Genomic DNA, 24,249 nt, shown 5'->3' with positions numbered 1-24,249 from the left:
TTTTAAATATTTAAACGTTTTAAAATGTTCAAAAGCTCATTTTCTGAAAGTGAACTTGGCATTGGAAAAATAGTTCTAATAGTTTATAGTCTTGAGAAAAGTCTAGAACATTCTGAGAACGTCATTCAGCCGATTTTATTCATCTACAGAACAGGGTATGGCTCATTTAAGTTTGTGTAAAGAAAAGGCATAGGTCTAAAAAAATAAAAACAAATTGTTTGGCAATAATTTTTTTTAATTTAATACTTTTTTCATTTGGTAATTTATTTGACTTAATACAGGGGATTTTTTCAAAAGTAAACAATAATTTAATAGAATTGGGCTGTTCGTGTTTAAAAAAAAATAAAAAAAATAAATGCACTGATGCTTTTCTCCTAGTATTGTGTATTTATTCTTAATTTGAAACATCTTTATGCACAGAAATTGTATGTTTTTTTGTACTGTGGGCTAATTCCGTGACTGCCGTCTATTATGGAAACGTAGTTTGTGGCTTTGCCTTTTCCAGATTTCTCAAAAAATTCATAAAAAAAGCTCTTTCAACACAAACACTCCGCAATCCCCACATCTCAGAGCAAATGCCAATGTGATAAGCAGACAGAATTATCCTACACCCATGCCAGCTGTTCACCATTTATTCCGTCCATTGAATTCCCAAATGGAATGGCAAACGCTGTTTATCCAAAACTGAAAACGATGTGCCCGCTGGAGCCAAGAGTGTTGGAATTCTCTGGATTGTCATGTCTCATCTCTTTTCATCAGGAAAGAGCAAAAGTATGAAGTCAAAACCCAATGAAGAATGACCATGAAATCGCAGACTCAGCTAAAATATCCAACCCGGTCTCATCAAACTAGCGTTACTCTATATATGTTTTTATGTGCCACTTTCTACATTACATCATAGTTCACACAAGTTCACAAGTACAATTGCTGATTTTATCAAAACATATTTTTCACTCTATTACTCACCTCCGCTATGCCATCAAAGCACTTCTTTAACACATGATTTGAAAAATGATACATTTTAACACTTGTATTACAGACCCACCTACACTGACGCACTTATTCCAATATGAATAGCTTGCTTGGTTGCTCGCCTGATAAAGTGTTGGACTTTGGATTCGTCAACCGCGGCTCAAGTGGAAGCGTCATAGAAGTGACACAAAATGCCGTGGTTGCATCAGAAAATGTGCTGTTCATTTCGAAATGGCAATTTAAAACTCTTTCGGTTAGGGTTAGGTGTAAGGATGTCTGATTTGTTCATCTCTCGTTCGCTTATAGGTCACTATTGTTTAGGTTTAGGTTAAAGTTTTAGGTTTGGGAGGTGAGTTTTACTCATTAAAACCATCTAAAATTCACCTTAAAACCACGTCTGAATATGACCTCATTCCACTCAATCGGGCTGAAAATATCGGTGCGCTAGCGAACTAAGCATTTATCGTCGAAATCATTACAACTTTCATGAATAGCGCTTCACTTTTCATTTTAGTAAAAAAAAAGAATTGCATGACGTTTTAACAGCTCCTTTTTTCAAAAAACGGTTTGGAAATACAGCCAACCAATCACTAACATTGATGTTCACTTGGTTGTTCTACAATCAAATGATGAAAGCAAAGAAGTACATGTACTTGTGTTTGTTCATCAGAGGAAAAGCAGCACTTGAGGACATATTTGGAACAAAATGGCAGCTGTGGCTCAGGTGGTAGAGCAGGTTGGCCACTAATCGCAGGGTTGATTCCCGGCCCACATGACTTCACATGCCAAAGTGTCCTTGGGCAAGACACTGGACCCCAAGTTGCTCCCAATGGCAGACTAGCAACTTGTATGCCATCATTGGTGTGTGAATGGGTGAATGTGTCACAGTGTAAAACGCTTTGAATACCGCTAAGGTTAAAAAGGCGCTATATAAGTGCAGACCATTTACCATTCTGGGAAGTTACTTGTTTTGAAACTTACGACATGATATCTACTAAAGTGATTTTGTTCGTAACAAAACAGACATTACTATTTACATCAATTTTTAAAGCTTTTTTAAGGAGCCGTTCAGACCGAATGGGTCATCAACAGGTACATTTGCACATCCAAAATGACTTTTCTTTTCTGCCGGCATCTTACTTTCTATAGCTTGGCATTATTTATAATTTCACAACTTCGTACCACTGTCCACATATGAGGACATCAGTTTTTAGGAAAACTATTCGCTCTTTTGCATGTTTATTAGGGGCTACCAATTACAAATCAAAAAGGGTAAAGGAAAATGCACACAGCAGTCGCACTCGGGTCTCAGGATGATAAAATATATACACTGTACAAGTCTCAACGAACATTTTCCTTTGTTAAAAAAATCCCGTTTTACTCAGAAATACATCAGATTGCACAAGTTCAATTTCACATTAAACACATTTTAAAGGACTATTCTGCCATGCAAAGACAAAATGCTAAAGTAACTACATATTTTGTTGAAATTGAGTGTTGGAGCCATTATATTGAGTTGTAATCTTTGTTTAAGCCACTAGAGGGCGTGTGAGGGTTTTGAGTATTTAATTAAGGTTACAGGGTGCGCAATGGAAGGTCAAACAAACTTTTTGACCGTGCCGTGAGTGTGCTGTGCAGCCGTGCAGTGTATTTTGCAAGGCTGTGCTCGTGCCAATAACAATAAAATATTTTTTGTTAGTGGAAAGTCTGAGTTTTGGAATATTTCTAATGCCAAATGGATAGTAAACAGATTGGCATATCAAACTTTATCCCGAAGGTATGGACAACGTGTTTATTTTATTCAATGCAGAAGCACGCGACAAAACCAGACTTTTATAAACCATCTGCGAGTTTTGGCAGATTTGACTTCCATACTCAGAGAGAGACTATTTGATCATTCACATTTGGCTTTTTTTGAGTTTCAGTGTTGGCATATTTGTAGCTCTTTACCTTTCTAGTTTTGTTCTTGCTGTCTAAACTTTGTCATCATTAACACATATTTCACCAAAGACGAAGAAATGCATCTTTTAACAGTAATGAAGACCTGTCTTCTCCAGCACAAACGTTTTAGCCTGTCTGTTCCATTTACTTGCATACAAGTGAAAATATAACTCCATTAAGATTATGAGGATCACACAGTTCTTCTTCAAAAGAGAGTTGTCTGTTTTCAGAATTTCTTACCACCGAATCCATCTTTCATCCAGGATAACTGAGTGACATCAAACGAAGCGCTGAATGAGACATCAAAGTTCACTTCATCTTCCTCTGGTTCCTCTATACCGCATCCAGAGCCAAAAGCCACTGGTTCAGGTTTTCACCTCACCATCTGGTTCCTGCACCTGGTGTGTGGAACATTCAAGCCATTTAGCCCTTGAAATTAGATTCAATTAAAAGAATGGAAGGAACAGTTCACACAAAAACAAAAATGATGTCACCATGTTGTTCTGTATACAGATTTGGGACAGTTTAGGGTTAAGTAAATAATCAGAATTTTAATTTTCCTTTAACAGTACTTTGAATGTTTTGCTCAGTGTGGTGATGGGGGCGTGGCCGAGCGACTTTGCAAAGAGTGTCTGCTTTGTAAAAACATAAATAAAAATAAATAAATATATAGTTAAAAAAAATCTAATTTGTTAAACCTAATCCGCCAGAAGCTTTTATTTTGAAAAATGAAGGGATGGATGTTTCTGTTGTTTGTACTTGAGTTGACAACAGCTTTTTAATGCAGTGAAATGGTCTCAAGTCAACTAAACCCCACACTAGGTTTTATTGGGGTTATGGGTGTTATTTTAAATGTGTATGGTAAATTGTAGGGGCTACAATTGTAGTGCAGTGGATGTCACTGACGTACTGATGTAGTAGCAGAAGAAATCTGGAAAATAAATTGTTGTAGCGGTGTGTGGGCACGAATAAAGACATCACATGGAGGAACGTGAGCGAGGAAGTTGGACTACCTGGTTAGTTCTGAAAATATGCGCGTCTACTTGATTCCAGCTATTGGTTGTACTTTACTATGCACCAAGTCATAGAAGCCCCTCCTCCTGTCCTTTTCCGGAAGAGAATGGGGAATACTCACGGGTTCGCGTTACTCGCGCGAACGCAAGTTTTAACACACATTTATAATCCAGCGGTCAATCTCACTTGAGCAAAGCGAGGCAAACATTTTCTTTGCGTTGTGTGTGAACGCACCATTACAAAAATCTGCGATTAATATTGAACAGTTTACGTACACATGTGTAATGATAGAATTATATTTATAACGTTTAAGGTGATTTTCATTCATTTTTTAAGATGTATTTTTTGGAGATACGTGCTTTTCATCAGACAGCGATGTTATGCCAGAGATAATTTAGCTGAGATGGGCCACTTCTGTTAAAATTAATGGGAGAAATTGGAATGTTCAACCAAAGTGCTCTGAACACCCAACAGTCAATGATGTAGAAAGGAAGTCCCGCCTTACAGTTAAAAGAGCCTCTTTTTGATACAGACATCACCTGTCAATCAACTCTGTAAAGTGCATGCGCATTAGCTATACAAGCAGCAAAATGTGTGTTATTTTAGCATAAAAGAGTCACAATGTATAATTCCAGTATTGTCAGATTTTATTGCTGATTTGAAATATGTTCTTTGGTCGTAATCTTGACCAACCATCTTTCTCCATTCAAGTAGATAGTAGTTGCACTACTATATTATGTAAATGTCCTCCTGAAAATGTTCCAAAGATGGCCGACAGTGGACTGACTTCCTAGAAAGACTTTGGTTATGCAAAGTCATACAGTAACACTAAAAATGCAGATTGTTCAACCCTCACATCCTAATCTCATGAACTTTACATGACTGTGACGATATTTTTGCAAAATGGTATTACATGGTTTATTGCATGTATTATGTAATTTCCAAGGTGAAATGTCCATTGTAAGGCACTAAAAGTGAATTCAATATATTCTCCCAAACAAGGGCTGTAGATTCCAGGGGGGATGGGGGGAGAGATAACCCCCAATAATCAAAACAAGCAAGTATAACAACCCCCCTCACATTATTTATACAATGGTCAATGGAAACATGTAAATTCTTCACACTGTAACCTAATGTTCAAGGCAAATCTACGCACTTGTCCAAAACATATGAGGTTTTTAAGATTAACGCTCGATTATCGAGTTTTAAATCAACAAAACTGACCTCCCTACCATGTGTCAGAAAAGCAAATGTGACATGAAAAACACAATTGCTGAAGCAATCAAGTAATTTTTTGGTGCTTCCATGATTCTTTCGGCACACATGTCGACTTGCATGCTCTTCAGGACTCGTACCCCGATCCTTTGCTTCACAACTGCAGCACTCCATCAGTTGAGCTACCACAGAATTTGATCACACTTTAACAAGCTTGTAAATGTAGCTGGTTTGTTAAGTTTAGCAAGCAGAATTTTCCTCTCATTCATTCATCATGCAGGTCTTCAGCTGAGCATTTGTACGGTGACTTTGTTGCCATATTTTGCACTTCATAGTACGGCTATCACGTTAAAATGTGCATCAGATTGAGCAATGAGTTGTTTAAACACTTTGTCAGGGGAGGCGTTCAACTTGGATATGTATGTCTCGAGATCCTCGTGTTCGGTTCGTCTGTTGTGTTTCGTCTGTTTCTACGGCCCTTGACCTGTGCTCATAGTCTGAGCCGCTTCACCATTGAGTTCAGCAGGATACCACTGCTACCTGGGAATATTGCTACTTCACTTACAACTGTACTGAATAAAATAATGTGGTATTTTGCTGTTATTATGAAGTTTGAGTTGGGCGTAGTATACTGTGGCATCAGTAAGTGTAACACCATGTGAAATGTCTATTGAAGTGTCCCCCCCAACATTTTACTTTTGACTTTGCATGCAAAGGAGAAGCTATACATCAACACTGTCCAGAAGCACCACAGACTTCTCTGGGCTTGGTCTCATCAGAGATGGTAAGTAGAACAGTGGAATCGTTTTATGTGGTGTGACAAGTTCACATTTCAAACATTTCTTGGAAAAACTGTTTTTGTGTTTTCCGGGCCAAAGAGCTAAAAGGACTATCCAAGCTGTTAACAGTGTCAGGTCCAAAAGCCAATGTCTGTCATGGCAGGGGGTGTGTCAGTCACACATGGCATGTGTAACTTGCACATCTGTGAAAGATATGTACAAATATTGGTGCAACATATGCTGCCATCCAGATGCCATCTTTTCCAGGGATGTCCCTGCATATCTCACCAGGACAATGGCAAATCACATACTGCCCGCATGGTTGTATAGAAGACCTGCATAATGTATGAATGGGGGAAAATTCTGCTTGCTAAATGTAGCAAACTTGTGTCTTCAGTGCCCAAATATTCAATAAAAGATTGAGGGGAAAAAAAACCTCTAAACTGTATTTCTAATCCACAAATATAAAATGCCACTCTTATATATTAAATTAACATTGTGAACATAAGCATCAATCAAAATAGCAATATAAAAAAACACTTGAATGTACAGCAGAGTAGTGAAATAGTCCAGAGTCCAACAAAATTAAATGAAATATTCCCTGAACTATTTGTCCACAAAGACCACAGTAATTGAATGAAATGAAAAGGTCCTCCAAACAGAAAAATAATAATCCAAACAAAAAAAGCACAAACAAACCCTCTCTTCTTTTGTATATCCGTGAGCCAGTATTTCACAAAAGAATTCCAAAATAGAGAAAAGTATTATCTGGCCAAAAGGCCAACAAAACATAATTAGTGCTAGGAAAATCCCATGTGCTCTCCTCTAATTTCCAGGCCTTCTTTTTGATTGACTCTACCATCAAAATAAAAGTCCTCCTTCCCTCTACAGGAAGGCAGTACAATATACAAGTCCATGTTTTTTCCCACAATTAAATAATCCTCAGAAATGTAATATAATTTCAGCAATGATATAATGTTGTCAACACAACTTCCAATTACCAGTTTATGAAATTCCATTTAACTTAAATTAGGACATAATTGCAAATGCAAAATTATCATATCAGAATAAGCTTTATTGCCAAGTATGCTTACACATACAAGGAATGTCTTGGTGACAAGAGCTTCCAGTGTACAACAACACAAACAACACAAAAACAGCAGCAAGACATGGGTAATTAAAAAAAAATTATAATAATAAAATCAATAATTATACATATACGTGCATACACTCACCTTCATAAATACCCACATACACACACAGTGCAAATCTATTACAAATCTGTTATATAAAGAACAAAAATACAGTATATTATGTACAGTATGTAATGGCAGAAGTGGGGCAATTTAACTGTTCATGAGATGGATAGCCTGAGGGAAAAAACTGTTCCTGTGTCTGACGGTTCTGGTGCTCAGAGCTCTGAAGCGTCGGCCAGAAGGCAACAGTACAAAAAGGTAGTGGGCTGGGTGAGTGGGGTCCAGAGTGATTTTACCAGCCTTATTCTTCACTCTGGAAGTGTATAGTTCTTAAAGGGGGGGCAGGGGGCAACCAATAATCCTCTCAGCAGACCGAACTGTCCTTTGTAGTCTTCTGATATCTGATTTCGTAGCTGCACCAAACCAGACAGTTATTGAAGTGCAGAGGACAGACTCAATGACTGCTGAGTAGAACTGTATCAGCAGCGACTGTGGCAGGTTGAACTTCCTTAGCTGGTGAAGGAATTACAACCTCTGCTGGGCCTTTTTCACAATGGAGTCAATGTGTGTCTCCCACTTCAGGTCCTGTGAGATGGTAGTGTCCAGGAACCTGAATGACTCCACTGCTGCCACAGTGCTGTTCAGAATGGTGAGGGGGACAATGTTGGGGTGTTCCTCCTAAAGTTCACAATCATCTCCACCGTTTTGAGCGTGTTCAGCTCCAGGTTGTTTTGACTGCACCATACAGCAAGCCGTTCAACATCCTTTCTATATGCAGACTCCTCATCATCTCGGATGAGGCCGATGACAGTGATATCATCTGCAAACTTCAGGAGCTTGACAGAAGGATCCTTGGTGGTGCAGTCATTGGTGTAGAGGGAGAAGAGTAGTGGGGAGAGCACACATCCCTGGGGGCACCAGTGCTGGTGAATTTTCCCTGCCTCACAAGCTACTGACTGTCCGTCAGAAAGCTGGAAATCCACTGACAGGTAGAGGTGGGAACAGGGAGTTAGTTTTACTTAGTCCGGAGTATATCTGGGATGATTGTGTTGAAAGTCGAGCTGAAGTCCACAAAAAGGATCCTTGCGTATGTTCCCAGTCTGTCCAGATGTTGCAGGACGTGATGCAATCCCATGTTGACTGCATCCTCCACAGACCTCTTTGCTCGATATGCAAATTGAAGGGGATCCAGGAAGGGTCCAATGATGTCCTTCAGGTGGGCCAACACCAGTCTCTCAAATGACTTCATGACCACAGATGTCAAGGCCACAGGTCTGTAGTCATTAAGTCCTGTGACTTTTGGTTTCTTAGGGACAGGGATAATAATTGAGCGTTTTAAGCAGCGTGAGACTTCACACTGCTCCAGTGATCTATTGAAGATCTGTGTGAAGATGGGGGCCAGCTGGTTAGCACAGGAACGAAGGCACGCTGGTGAGACGCCATCTGGGCCTGGAGCCTTCCTTGAGCTTTGCTTCCGAAAGACACGGCACACATCGTCCTCACAGATCTTGAGTACAGGTTGTGTAGCAGGATGCGGAGGAGGCAGGTTGCAAGAGGTGTTAATGTTTGTGTGCAGTGAAGGTCCGAGTGTGTGTGGGGTGTGAAATTGGGCCTTTCGAATCTGCAGTACAACACATTCAGGTCGTCAGCCCACCATAGGGTTGGAAGTCCTGTAATTAGTAAGTTGTTTCAGGCCACTCCACACTGATGAAGGGTCGTTAGCTTAAAGCTTGTTTTTCAACTTCTCATAGCAGCTTCTTTTAGCGACTCTGATTTCCCTGTTCAGTGTGTTCCTGGCCTGATTATACAAGACTCTATCCCCACCCCTCTAAGCATCCTCCTTGGCATGACGAATTTGTCTGAGTTTTCATGTGAACCATGGTTTATCATTGTTGAATGATAAAAATGTCCTAGTAGGGATGCACATGCCCTCACAGAAACTGATGTATGATGTAACAGTATCTGTGAGCTCGTCCAGGTCTGTAGCTGCAGCTTCAAAAACACTCCAATCAGTGCAGTCAAAGCAGGCTTGTAGTTCCAGCTCTGCTTCATTAGTCCATCTCCTTACAGACCTTACAACTGGCTTTGTTGATTTTAATTTCTGCCTGTAGGTCAGAAGATGAACCAGACAGTGATCAGAGAGTCCCAAAACTGCAAGTGGGACAGAGCGATATGCATCCTTTAATGTTGTATAGCAGTGATCCAGTATGTTCCTGTCTCTGGTGGGGCATGTAATGTGCTGTCTGTATTTGGGCAGTTCACGTGTGAGATTTGCTCACACGTGAGAATAATAATAATGGAGTCCGGGTATTGTTGTTGTTCCGTGTCTGTGATTTGATCAGCCAGCTGTTGCAGCGCTATGTTCCCAGATGCGTTTGGAGGAATGTACACACACACCAGAATAAACTAAGAAAACTCCCGTGGCGAATAGAACGGCTTACAGTTAATAAAGAGCGCTTCCAGATTAGGACAGCACATCTCTTTAACGTTGTTACATCTATACACCAACTTTCGTTGATGTAAAAGCCTCTCGTTTTCCCCGTTAACTCCGCGATGCGATCCGCTCTGGACTGCTGGAAGCCCGGCAGATGTAATGCGCTGTCCGGAATGGCTTCATGCAGCCAGGTTTCTGTGAAGCACAATGCAGCAGAGTTTGAAAAGTCCTTATTAGTACATGTCAGGAGATGTAGTTCGTCAGTTTTGTTGGGAAGAGAGTGGAGATTCCCTAGATGAATGCTCGGCAGTGCTGTTCGAACGCCGCGCTGACAGAATTTAACCAGCGCACCGGCTCGTTTCCCTAGCTCCGAAAAGGAGTCATTTTTAGAATTTAAAATGACTCCTTTTTGTTTTTATTAATATTTTCTATGCTGTCCCAAAATTTGGGAATTGGGGTTGCAGATGTAAGTGCAAATTAAATTACATTTCTAAGGATAGTTGCTAGTGAAGGTTTTGGGACTGTGCACATCCTAGTGGCCAATCAGCTTTGCCATGACATTGTTTTACTGTGGCCCATCGCCCATGAGCAAAGATTGCAACAGATCGCTTACTTCTAGGGGGATTGCACATACTAGCGAAGGAACTGCCATTGAGATGAATGGCACTGCTAACAGATGGCTCTATCCAGGTACATTAGAACTTGGAAATCACTAACAGCATCTTTAAGAACGTAAATAGATTTCATGGTTACGTAATATCATTTACTATTCAACAAATGGACACACACACACACACATTTATGCACTTAAACTACACACACCATCTAAGTAGCTAAGTGCATTTCTGCATGATAAAATACTCTCCTGACATCAGCATTACCACAACAAACAAACAAATAAATATTATCATATTGAAACATTTATGCCCCTCCTCTAAAAAGCCACAATGCATCAAGTTCTTTTTTTTCTGTCTTGAAAAGCATGATGAATATGAGACATTAGCGCACATGCTCAACTGCAGATGGCATCACTGTCGAATGGTGAGATTTGTTGTGTCTTGCCTCGAATTGCTTCAATATTTTTGCATATTAAAAATGTGAAGGAGGGGAAAACTTAACTTGAATATAAATACAATTATCAGAACAACTCTTGTACAACAGGAACCATTGTTTCCCTCAAAGTAATGTTCCTACAAGTAAGGAGAATTCAGCAAAAGTCTTCATTTGCTCTCAATGTCATGTCATTGCTGTCTTGGAGGAAAAATATATTAAAGAGATCTCATTTGCTATATTTCTGTCCTATGGCGTTACACACCTGTGTGGCTCTTTTAGCATGCTCATGGCAGTGGTTGTACTTTAGATCAGAAATAATCATCCCTATAATTAAGCTTTTTGTAATATAGGTTAGAAACAATAATTGGCTTTCTAAGTCACAAAAGTCACTCTGTGCTTTAAGAAACATGATGTTCTTCTGTTAGAGAGTCGGTCAATGCTATTGGTTGTGTTCCATATGAACAGATAAATGCAGAAACATAAATGTTCTAATTGACCCAGATGCTGGCCACAATGCAATTTTTGAAGGGGACACCAAGGGGTTTTTTGTTGTTGCCCTGTTTGCATTTGTATTATTTTATTTCTTAAACAATTATTTTGTGTGTGTGTCTGTATTGTTTGTTTTAATTAATATATTGAAATAAATGGCCAAACTATATATTGGAAAATTGTATGGAAACATACTTGTAACGTTGGTTCGTGGATGAGAGGAGCCAATGGAGCCAATGGAGCCAATGGAGCCAATGGAGCCAATGGAGCCAATGGAGCCAATGGAGCCAATGGAGCCAATGGAGCCAATGGAGCCAATGGAGCCAATGGAGCCAATGGAGCCAATGGAGCCAATGGAGCCAATGGAGCCAATGGAGGAACCGCGCTGCTTGGTACGTAACAATACAAGAACTGACAAAGGAAGGAACAAACTAGAGGGTTTTTATGCACAAAAGGGCTGATGAAGGAATGGAGAACAGGTGAGGAGGATTTGGAACAGATGGCTGTGATGAGGGCAGTGCATTATGGGGAATATAGTTTGTGGGAAACAAAGGACAGAAGACATAAACCATTTCAAAATAAGAGTCCATAGAACAGAACTGAGAATAACTGTGACAATTCTGTACAGTATACACCCTATATATATATTATTTAATATTTTTTTAAATTAAAGATATATTTAATATGTATTATAGAATATGTCGAATGTATAAAGATTGCCTTAAATCTATTTAAAGTACATATTAGCAATACAATACAAAAGAACAGAAAGTTGCTTTTGCTCAAATCCTGTTTTGACAGGATATTTTGACTACATTTACACATTACGTTTATTTATTTAGCAGATGCTAAAGCATCTTACAGCGTATCCAATATTTACTCTTTATCAATATAAGTGTTCCCTATATATACACTGGCGGCCAAAAGTTTGGAATAATATACTGATCTTGCTCTTATGGAAAGAAATTGGTACTTTTATTAAACGTCTTGGTGCCAGATACCACAGGACAGCTTCAGGGGTCTTGTGGAGTCCATACCTGGGCGGGTCACGCTGTTTTGGGAGCATACGGAGGACCAACAGCATATTAGGAAGGTGGTCATAATGTTTTGGCTGATTTAAAAAAAAAATATATATATATATACACACTGGTGGTCAAAAGTTTGGAATAATGTACAGATTTTGCTCTTATGGAAATAAATTGGTACTTTTATTCACCAAAGTGACAGTCTTGTCGAGCACTTCTCACACCTTACAGTCTAACTGATCCCATAAAAGCTCAATGGGGTTAAGATCCACAACACTCTTTTCCAATTATCTGTTGTCCAATGTCTGTGTATCTCACCTATCTAACCTTTTCAAAAGTTGCTTTTCTTTGCGATTCTTCCCATAAGAGTCTTCTCTTTACTGTTGTACATGAAACTAGTTTTGAGCGGGTAGAATTCAATGAAGCTGTCAGCGGAGGACATGTGAGGCGTCTATTTCTCAAACTAGAGACTCTGATGTACTTATCCTCTTGTTTAGTTGCACATCTGGTCTTCCACATCTCTTTCTGTCCTTGTTAGAGACAGTTGTTCTTTGTCATTGAAGACTGTAGTGACACCTTTGGATGAAATCTGCAGGGTTTTTGGCAATTTCAAGCATTGTATAGCCTTTATTCCTCAAAACAATGATTGACTGATGAGTTTCTAGAGGAAGTTTCTTGATTACAATTTTGTACCTTATATTGACCTTAAGTCATACTGTGGCAACTCAAAAACAAACACAAAGACAATGTTCAGCTTCATTTAATGAAACAAATATCTTTCAACTGTGTTTGATATAATGGCGAGTGATTTTCTAGAACCAAATTTGCAACGTATCATGATTACTCAAGGATAAGGTGAGTGATGCTGCTGTCTAGATTTGATCAAAAATGACTTTTTTTTTTAAATACTGATGGTGTTGTTTTTTTACATCAGTAATGTCCTGACTATACTTTGTGATCAGTTGAATGCCACTTTGGTGAATTAAAGTACAAATTTCCTTCCAAAACAGCTAAATCCAAACTTCTGGCCGTCAGTGTGTGTGTGTGTGTGTGTATATATAGTATATATATATATATATATATATATATATATATATATATATATATATATATATATATATATATTAGATTGTTATTTGTCAGACTGTATGATATGAACGCATTGAGATGGCCATGGCACACTGTGCAACATTATATCAGACTGTACGATACACACCGGTGGTCTCAACCGCCCCGATCAGAGAATGTGATCGTTAGTATAATATAAGTATATATCGTTAATAACAGATAGAAGCGAAATAGCGAGATTTGCCCGGTGGAGCATTTTTTTTTTTCCTGAAATTAAGGGCATCAGCATTTCCGTTGCTCCAATACCACTCCATCACCTGTCAAATAGGCCTTTAATAAGGCATCCTGATCACAAATACACAAAATTACTAGAGCATCTGTAGAGTGATAACTGGGCACAAATGTTGCTATGGTGCAGACACGGAGCAGGTTTATTTCCAAGGAGCTCAGTGTGGTTTCTCTGATAACTGTGAATTGGGAAGCGAGAAAGGAGTGTACTATCTCATCTGGCCATCGTAATTGCAGTTACACTATACGAAAACCATGCTTAATTTCTGACACTGCCAGAATTTCGTCGGAGGTTAAAGATCATCACAAAGGCTATTAATCTGCCGTCGGTGAGCATGTCACACTAAAAGTTGTAAGATTTCCAATTTTGCCCTACGATGACAGAAATCCTTTAGAATTCCCGAAATTGGAATCAGACGGCAGAATCGTGGCCTAAATTGTACAGTGTGCACCGGGCTTAAGAGAAAATATCAAAGCAATTGTCATTTATTTTAAAGGAAGATAGCACAAGCAAACTTTTTCAGTTAAAACATTTCACAAAGAGCTTGTTTGGTTTTAAATGCTAAATTGACAGTGTTGAAAATGAAGACAACAAGTATTGTGACACTTTGTGTAGTGAAACGCACAACACATGTGTTTGTTACTCTGCTAGGACACTGGTGTGAACTTGAGGGGAACTGACTACATACATCCTCTAAAAATCACGGCCACACCAGTTAATTAAAAGTCATTGAGCAAAAATGTCTCAGAAAAGTTGATTCTGAGAAAAGCTCCAGCAGCATTTGAGCGCAGATCACACTTGCTTTGATATTTTGTTATGTAATGCAATGACACATTTCTTAGTGACTTAGACTTAAATGTCCAGCATACTTTTTGGGGCCACTGTATGTCTAATTTTTTCTCTGCCTGTAATCTCTGAATTCTTGCCACTCTATGTCACGGTTCTAACTCACTTGTGAATTTCTCCCAGTATGTGACATAATGAGAATTGCTGTGTGACATGAAAAAGAAACATATTGATTTTTTATGCCGTACATTGTAGCTTTTAAGATACTGCTTTCATTATTGTCAAATTAGTGCTGCATGCTTTGATGTCTTTTATCTTGGACCACACACATGAGATTGCAGCAAAGCACCCTGGGTAATGCTACACTGGTTGAGGTTATGGATATAGATTACTTTAAGTGATCAAACTAAGTTTTTTGTGTGGCAGGTGACAAAACATGAGAGAAAATTCCCAAAGACTTACATTGAAGAAGGGACCTGAGCCATATCCACATATATTTAGCAATGCTATAAAAAACACACCCAGAACACCATAGCAACTGCATAGTAACCACATAGCAACACCCTGGCAACCACACAGAACACCATATTAATTTACAAAGCAACATGCTAAAAACCACTCAGAACAAAGCAACCACATAGTAATTTGCTAAAAACCCCTCAGCAAACCTAAGCAACCACATAGCAGCAGCACCCTTGAAACCATCCTAGCAACTGCAAAACAACACTCTAGTAACCACTCAGAACACCTAATTAGCAACTGCCATGCGAAACACCATGCAGAACACCATAGCAACCTCAGCAAACCTTAACAAATTTATTAGTTTTCACATATCCCAGCTAAGCTGGGGTCAGAGTGCAGGGTCAGCCATGATATGGCGCCCCTGGAGCAGATAGGATTAAGGGCCTTGCTCAAGGGCCCAACAGTGTCATCTTGGTGGTGCTGGGGCTTGAACCCCCGTCCTTTTGGTCAGTAAACCTGAGCCTCAACCACTGAGCCACCACTGCTTCTCATGCTAAAAACCATGCAGAACACCATACACTGGCAAACTTAGTAAACCTTAGCAACCACATAGCAACAATCTGTTAACCACTTAGAACACCCTAGCAAATGCATCATGACATTTAAAAAAACACTCAGAACACCATAGCAACACCCTGGCAACCTCAGCAAACCTTAGCAACCACATAGCAACACTCTGGTAACCAGTCAGAACACCCTAATTACCATCATGCTAAAAACCATGCAGAACACCATAGCAACACATTGGCAACCTTAATACACAATAGAAGCTGCCATGTGAAACACCATGCAGAACACCATAGTAACACCCTGGCAACCTCAGCAAACCTTAGCAACCACATAGCAACACCCTGGTAACCACATAGCAACACTCTAGTAACCAGTCAGAACACCCTAATTACCATCATGCTAAAAACCATGCAGAACACCATGGGTACACTGGCAACCTTAGTAAACCTTAGCAACAGCATAGCAATAATCTGTTAACCACTTAGAGCACCCTAGCAAATGCATCATGAGATTTTAAAAACCACTCAGAACATTATTGCAACACCCTGGCAACCTCAGCAAACCTTAGCAACCACATAGCATGGCCTTGTACACATAGCAATGGCCTTGTAACCACACAAGCAACCGCAAATGACATGCTAAAAACCCCTAAGAACACCCCAGTATCACTCTGGCAACCTAAGCAAACCTTGGCAATGCCCTTGAAACCACCCTAGCAACCCCATAGCAACACTCTGGTAACCACTCAGAATACCCTAGCAACTGCATAGCAATACTCTGGCTACCTGAAAAAGAACAAGTCACTTGTATTTCAGAAAATGTAAAATTCCATTGTACATGGAAGGGATTGAAGCCTTTATGGGAAATGTTCTTCATAACAGTAAAGTTGTTCTTTATAGGAAACATTGCTAAATACGAAATCAACAAATAAGTATTGCAATTCCCTCAATGATATCTTTGTTTCCAATATTGCCCAAAATATGCGTTGCACCATTTCAATGTGCTGAAATGCATTGCATGCAAAGTAGTATAGGCCGCTGTCTTTTCTCTCACAGCAACGCACTGATCATTATACCTGTGCTTTATTTATGCATAAATACACAATCTCTCGCGTTCTGACACACAAGCATAAAGGCAGACTCTTGCAGCTCTGTGCTTTGGGAGGTTCATATGTTTACATCACAAGTACTTTAAAGAGTGAAGTAACATACTGGCTGACTAGTGCAACAGCTCAGACTGCGCGTGTGTGCAAGCGTGTGTTTATCGCAGCGCAGCTCTGAATGTCTTTCACCACAAACAAGTATCTTCTGTGTTCATCAGCTCAGTGCGTCCCTGTGGCATCTCCTTATGATTGATGTTGGCAGGCGAGCAGCTGCTTCATGCAAACATTGCAGCGTTGCTCATGCTACAGTCTCATAGGGCAATACTTCCATGTCTGCAAACAGCCAGTTGTTTTCTCTTCGACTTGTTTGGAAAGCTTGCAGAAATGTTGATCTGTTGCAGCCTTGTGTCCCATATAAGAGCTGTTTTCTGGTTTTACGTACATGAGAATTTATGTATATTTACTAACTACATAGATTTCGTTAATTCAAAAGGTGTGAATTTTAAAGATTTGCTATCAATGTGTGAGGTAATATCTAAACTCCACTTTGTGTACAAAGGTCAGTGTTTCTTTTCTAATAATATATATATATATATATACACATTATTCCTTCAAATAAATTCAAAGACTGGGTTCAAACTGCAGCTAAATACATTTGAAACTCCTTTTTCGTTGCTTTATAGGTGAGTTTGGATATTTACAGTGACAACATGGAGGTCTGCCTACATGTTAGCATTCCCATTCATCTCAATAGCAGTTGCTCGGCTGGCACATGAATCCTCTGAATACCTGATTTGAATTCTGTCATCTTGGAGTTATGGATGCAATTGTTTCTGAGCTAATCACCTGAGTCTGTTAATGTCATGTGACGGATAACTCTTGAGTCAAAATGGTGTCCTGATAAGGCTGTCCAAGTCCATTTTACTCATTTAAATACATTGCATAAAATCTTACAATGGTAAATAATGTTGTATAATGTAAATAAATACTTACAATCTATTTGTAGATTGCTTTTTGCATTTATGCATTTGGCAGACGCTTTTATTCAAAGCGACATACAGTGCCCTTATTACAGGGACAATCTGGAATTAAGTGCCTTGCTCAAGGACACAATGGTGGTGGTGGTGGCTGTGGGGTTCGAACCAACAACCTTCTGATTACCAGTTTACCAGTTATGTGGTTTAGACCACTACACCACCACCATTTTTGCCTGCAGAATGGTGTAGTTACAGCATCTTCCACTTGGGTTTAACTGAGCATGCCAACCAGCCAAATTTTTACCCTTTGTGAAAACCGAATTACATTTGCAAATTACGTCTTTGCCGTTTAGAAGCAGAAGTTTAACAAGCATAAATGAAACAAGGTTTACTAATAATCGCCAAACGATAAAACACCTACAATCGCTAAATCTAATTTCATCATAAACCACATCCAAACCACAGCAATCCCTTTTGAAATTGAATTCGTCAATCTGTCCGAGATGAATTTATTATAAGGGCTTTTTTAAGGATGCTTCAATGTACACATGCGTCAGACGGAGACGGACACTTTTGGAGAGCTTCACTTTGGTTGCATTGTGTCATAGACACAGCGTTTTTAGGTTGCTGTGTCACACTAATCATAGTTTAAAACTAAGAAAAACACGTCTCGAGATATTGCATTAGAAATTGTACTCCATCCAGCTGTGTTTGAATGCAAGAACGCATCCTGATCCTGTGCTGTCGCTTGTGGCATGCAAGCCTGTTCTATGTACAGCTCTGTGTTGCCTATAAACCTGGAGTTTTGCTTACTGCCCCCTGCTGAAAACAGGTGGTACTTCAAGTTTGAGTTGCTCAAATATGCTGTAGTATTCCTTAATACAGTCCAGGTACATGACTAATTGCATACATTGTTTTAAAACATCGCACTGAATTAAGGTGTTAAATCGACAGCCCTAGATGCGAACATCCATGTTTCTCATTTAAGCCATCGAGAAGACAAAACATTGCTGCTCTTAGGCTAACACGCTAATACGCTTTTGTTTGAAAACACAATGATGGACGCCATGCGAGGATCGGACGTGTGAAGAGCGAGCTCTGCGCACTTTGCTAGCTTTAATATCTTTTATGACATAAACCATTGAGGTTCTATACACTCCATTACTGTTCTAGGAGGACAATATGTCCTGAATCGGAGCCAACACAGAGTCGGGACCGGTCTCGTTGGAAAGGGCTGCCCATGGCCTGTCGGAGGAGCCCAGCCTGGCCTCCCTAGCGCACCGCCGCGCAGAAAGCTCTGGAGACATTAAAAGACACTTAGATGCTCAAGCTGACAACCCTGAGCAGGCCGTGGGCCTGGGAGTCGATTTGGTCAAAGTGATGCGGGAAATATGGCGAGAGATGTTAAACATGTCGGCAATGCCTACGAAGGTCATTGCTGACTTGGAAGAACTTGCTGTGATACGTCGATCGATCACTGCCATGGAGGCGAAATTTACGGATGTGGTCACAAGAATGGGGACGATGTAACGTGATGTTGTGTTACGTGAGGCGAGGTGTAGAGGAAGGCTTTCTTTCTTCAGTCGGGACAATTCCCTGAGGCCACAAGAAATGTGTTTTTTCTCCACCGTTTTACCTCCATGTTTTGAAAACGCTCTCCATTACCACATACTTTGGAAAGCGATGACATTAGGACACTGATTCTACAAATACGTTTTAGTAGAGATGTGGCCGATGTCAGTCGTTCAGGATTGTATTCCATACACTTAACAATTGCCGGGCGATTTCGATATTAGTTTCGCTATATTTCTGTGCTGTCAATTATTTTGCCTCCTGAGTTTTCTTCAAGGAGGCAGTGCCTAGTTGAAACATTGTGTAGATAGAAAAGTCTATGCAAAATCCCCCATTTTCCAAATGCTGTTATAACTCTGCATCCTTTGACTGACGTTAATGCACCTTTCTAGAAACGACTGTACAAAAGCTTGTAACTCCTCACACCACTTTTAATCCAGAGGAAATCCTGATGGGTGAAGCACCCAGCTGAACGGAGCAAGGATAGGTGTAGACTTTCCCAGCAAAGCCGGCCTGCTTTCCACGCTCTGTGTCCAGCAGAGGAGGCAAATTGATTGGGCCTCCAGTTTAATCGCCTGCCGTTTTCTGGAGGGCTTTTGAAGACTTCCTCCTTTTCTGCCCCATCAGGAACGGGAAGGAGAGAAAAGATAAGCTGGTGAAATCTGGCCTTTCTCCCCGCACAGGCGCCCGTCTCCTGGATAATTCCCCTCTGGAGACACATTCAAAGCAACAGGACTTAACCGGGCACATGCAGCAGCAGTGCTAGGGGGAGCGTGTCGTAGGAACTATGAATTGCTTAATCAGAGGTAAATTGCTGGGAGGACGTGAAGGCCTATAAGGCAATTGGTTTGTTGAGGGAGCACAAAGCGGGCACTGCCTTCAAGATTGGTTGAGGAGATGTGACCTTCATATAGCGAGATGGAGCTCTAGAGCCATTTAAGACCCGGAGTAATATGACCAACACTCTTCTAGCGAGCTTTCTTTATTCTCATTATACAAAAGACACAAACACTTCTCATTGAAAATAATACCAAAGGAAGGCATTGATGGCAATGCTGTGAGATACTTTGCTTTTCTCAACCTGGTTTCATAAAATCCCATTATTTTTGCTAAATGATTGTCACGTGACTCGTTGTACGTATCGTGGCAGTTTCCTGGTGAAATTAACTCTAGAGGCGCTACAGCAACAATGACTTTTATTCACTTTATTCACACAAATCATGAGTAAAGAGCTGATTATCAGTTCATAAACACTTACTTTTTGCCCTGTTCCTCACACAATCTGCCGTTATACAGTCTTGCATCTACCGGTAATACGAGTCCCGAAGAGCACGCAAGTCGAGAGCCGAAAGTGTCATAAAACACCACAAAATGATGTGGTTGTGTTTTTCATGTCACATTTGCTTTTTCTGACACTATTATGTTTAAGCAGGGCTGGACTGGGAAAAGAAATCAGCCCAGGATTTTACATAGCAACTGGCCCAAAAGTTGGTTCGCTGTCCTTTTCTGCAAATCGCGGCGCCGTTTTACATTTACATTTATGCATTTGGCAGACGCTTTTATCCAAAGCGACTTACAGTGCACTTATTACAGGGACAATCCCCCCCGGAGCAACCTGGATTAAGTGTCTTGCTCACAATGGTGGTGGCTGTAGGGATCGAACCAGCGACCTTCTGATTACCAGTTATGTGTTTTAGTCCACTACGCAACCACCACTTTTGTGGTCCATTCTGCATAACGCGGCGGCTCATTTTAGCTTATCGCGGCCCATTCAGCCCGTTTCGTGGCCGACCCACCGGACCCCTCGGTTCTCAAGATGGCCAGTCCGTCCCTGATACGCAACAAAGTGCGTCGGCCCAGCGGGAAAATTCCCAGTATGCCAAAATACCAGCCCTGGGTTTAGTTGGTTTAAAATTCAATATTTGTAAGGAACCACGTAATCTCATTTAGAGTTTTTTTTTAATGGCCATCAATGAAAAAAATATGCTTTTTTGGGGGGGCCAAATGGTGTGGTTACGGCATCTACCAACAGGGGATGGTACTCTTGGAAATGCCAAAAATGCTGGTAGCCCCCAGTCTCCTTTTTGCCATCTCAGAGACAGGTGTGGTTTCTCAAGACAGCTATTTCAGCACTATCTGTAGTTTGTAGGACATTTTGTGCATGGTATTTCAAAAGCCACAGAGATACAGCACCTTTAAGCCATGTTCCTGGGCCTAATGTGCACGATTCATTAGTACACGCTATCGAGAGCAACAGTCTGGTTCCGGAAGTAAAAATCCCATTTGTTTTTTTCCACAGGGGAATTGATTATTTACAATAATTAAAAACCTTTAATGACAGACCTACTGTGAGTTTCGATGATGTTCATAGATGGTATATGCTTCTGTTGAAGCCATCAGTCTTCAACTTCATTTTTAATAAATCGTGTTTACTAGAAGAATGTGTGAAGAACTACACTACCCATGATCCTAAGGGGGAAAATCCACCAATCAGAGAATCGTGGCCAACAAAGCACACCAAAAGAGCTCTGCAGCGGCCACCTACACTCTCAAACTACTTATATATTTGTGTATATATATGAATATTTTGCAATGAATTTAACATATAGTTTCTATACTTACAATAAATAATTTAAATCAATAGTTTTATATTTTTTCATACTTTTTCATCATTCGATCGCGTCATTCGCAATGTTTTATGGGATTGTAGTTCATTCCCTCATTAAAGACGTTCAGGACACAGTCTTTTTGTCCGATTTTCAAATACTTTTTGGCTTCAAAACAAAGTTTGAAATGTTGCGATTCACTTTAGAGCTGGTTGGTTTGATTCACGTCTTATGGTGCGTTCAAATACAACGCGATGGAAATTTTCGCCTCGCATTGCTCGCGCGAGTTCGACCGTTGGATTATACATTTGTATTTAAACTCGCACTTGCGCGAGTAACGTGAACCTGCGAGTATTCCCCCTTCTCTTCCGGAAAAGGACAGGAGGAGGAGCTTCTACGACTTGGTGCATAGTAAAGTACAACCAATAGGAATCAAGTAGACACGCATAATTTCAGAACTTACCAGGTAGTCCAACTTCCTCGCTCACGTTCCTCCAAGCGATGTCTTTATTCGTCCGGTCTCTGTATATGTATGACGTTGTGTCGTACAATTCCGGGTGCCCACACACCGCTACAACCGCTTCCATATTTCTTCTGCTACTACGTCAGTACGTCAGTGACATACGGACAAGCTCAATGCTGACAGGCTTTCGCGACAATACGTCATGCTAATTTCTCGCTCAAGCTGAAAAATGTAACGAATGAAGCGAATGAAGTGCTTCGAGTGTTCGAGTCGCTCCATTCGCTTCATTCATGTCGCCCGGCACGAATTTGCGTCCATTCGCATATTCCAACGCGAAACGCTCGTTTTGCGTTGTATCTGAACGCACCATTAGAACTCTTTTATGAAGGATTTTATTAAACGATGGAAAAAAATGAATGGGAAAAATACTTCCAGAACCAGGACACTGTTGCGCTCTATTCAAAGTTTTGTTCTTGTGATTATTTAGCAAAATGTGAAAACGTTCTCCACTACTGAAACTACTTTCCTGTTCGATGGATTTCACAAATCCCTCTTACTTTTGAACCCCCTGTGATTTACAGAGCACTTTTCATCATACAATCAATTACTTATGGATAAAATGGATATTCTTGAATTTCTTGTTTAATGTTCTGCTTCACCCAGAAATACATCAGATGATGGAGGTAAACAATAGGTTGCAAACAGCATTTTGTCCAGTATTGTCTTTGGCAATATTTCAGAATGGGAAACTAGCTTACTGCTTACTGAATAATCCACAGTATGTGCCTTGGGTGTCCATGACCCTGTCACCACAGGTTGTTCTTCCTTGAACAACTTTTATAGGCACTAACCACTGCATACAGGAACACCACCCCACAAGACCTGCCATTTTGGAGATGCTCTGACCCGGTCGTCTAGCCATCACAATTCGGCCCTTGTCAATGTCGCTCAGACCCTTACACTTGTCCATTTTTCCTGCTTTCAGCACATGAAATTCAAGAACTGACTGTTCACTTGCTGCCTAATATATCCCACCCCTTGACAGGTGCCACTGTAACAAGATAATACATGTTACTTACTTCACCTGTCAGTGGTTTTAATGTTGTGGCTGATCAGTGTATATGGACAGTGTGCTCTAACTAGCATACAAGTAAGAGAAATATCTTCATCTCGAATGTCGTTGTGAGGTACACTGTCGCAGAAATATCTAGTATAAATGTATACTTTATAATATGAAGCTTCATTTAATGCAAGTGTAATTGCTGCACTCTTGAGATGCTGTTTGCGTGAGTGCTTGATTGTGACGGTTGTGCACATCCGTCTTTTTCAGGACGTTGTCGCCACCAAGTGGCCAAACTGTGTAATGAACTATAATGTAGATGTAACTATAATGTAATGCATTATGCTGTATAAATGCTGTATGAAGCAGCATCATTTGTGTCAACAGTAATAATAATAATAGGAGTTGGTGGTTGTGTGTATATATATATCAGAGGATGGGGTAAGTTGTCACAATAGGAACTTGCCATTAACTGCCTAATACGGGCTTTTCAGCTGTATTTAAGTTGTTTAAAAAAAGCATGAAATTAATGAAACAATATAAATGTAAAAAAAAAATACATAAAAATGATTGCTGAAGACAACACATATTGCAGTTTATACACCGTATTAAGTATATGTCATATAAACACTTTACAAACTTCATTATGTAATTGACCCCTTCCAGCAACCGACATTTGCAACGTTTTAAATATCATTACATGTTAAATCAGCTTACCTCATAAACCCAATACGTACAAAAGTCCTTTTACCTTGGGTATTTTAGCGTTGTTTTACTCTAACATGGTATTATCATCATACATTTTCAATCAAACACAAAAACCGGCGAGCATGAAGTTGCGGTATCTGTCCACTAGATGTCACCCGCAGGTAAATATTTATTATCATCCTCACGTCAGAGTCCTATCAAAGTACTTTCAAGGCAAGTCAGTCCACTCGGCCACCATCTTTGAAGCACTCCCAGGCAGCTATTTTCTATGATAACAGGCGACAGCTTCTTTCTACTTGAATAGGAAAGAGCGAAGATTATGTTCAAAGAACATATTTTAAATCAGCAGGTAAATCGGACAACAATGGTATAATACATTGTGCTTCTTATTAGTTTAGATCACGCTAAATAACACACAAAAAAGCAACGCTTTTTCTCAGGCACGTCTAGCTAATGCGCATGCGCGTT

At 40.1% G+C, this 24,249-nt stretch overlaps 1 long non-coding RNA gene across 1 annotated transcript in view; it reads right to left on the bottom strand.

The window, feature by feature from the left end:
• Positions 1-24,249, bottom strand: part of LOC127653921 (uncharacterized) — a 49,437-nt gene that overhangs the window by 9,024 nt on the left and 16,164 nt on the right. The window contains exon 2 of the long non-coding RNA XR_007971880.1: positions 3,154-3,311. This is a non-coding gene — a long non-coding RNA (uncharacterized LOC127653921). The remainder of the gene's footprint in view (positions 1-3,153; positions 3,312-24,249) is intronic.

Source organism: Xyrauchen texanus, chromosome 13 (genome assembly GCF_025860055.1).
Source record: "Xyrauchen texanus isolate HMW12.3.18 chromosome 13, RBS_HiC_50CHRs, whole genome shotgun sequence".
NCBI lineage: Eukaryota > Metazoa > Chordata > Actinopteri > Cypriniformes > Catostomidae > Xyrauchen > Xyrauchen texanus.
Note: the sequence above shows the minus strand (reverse complement) of the source record. Positions and strands in the feature narration are given on the sequence as shown.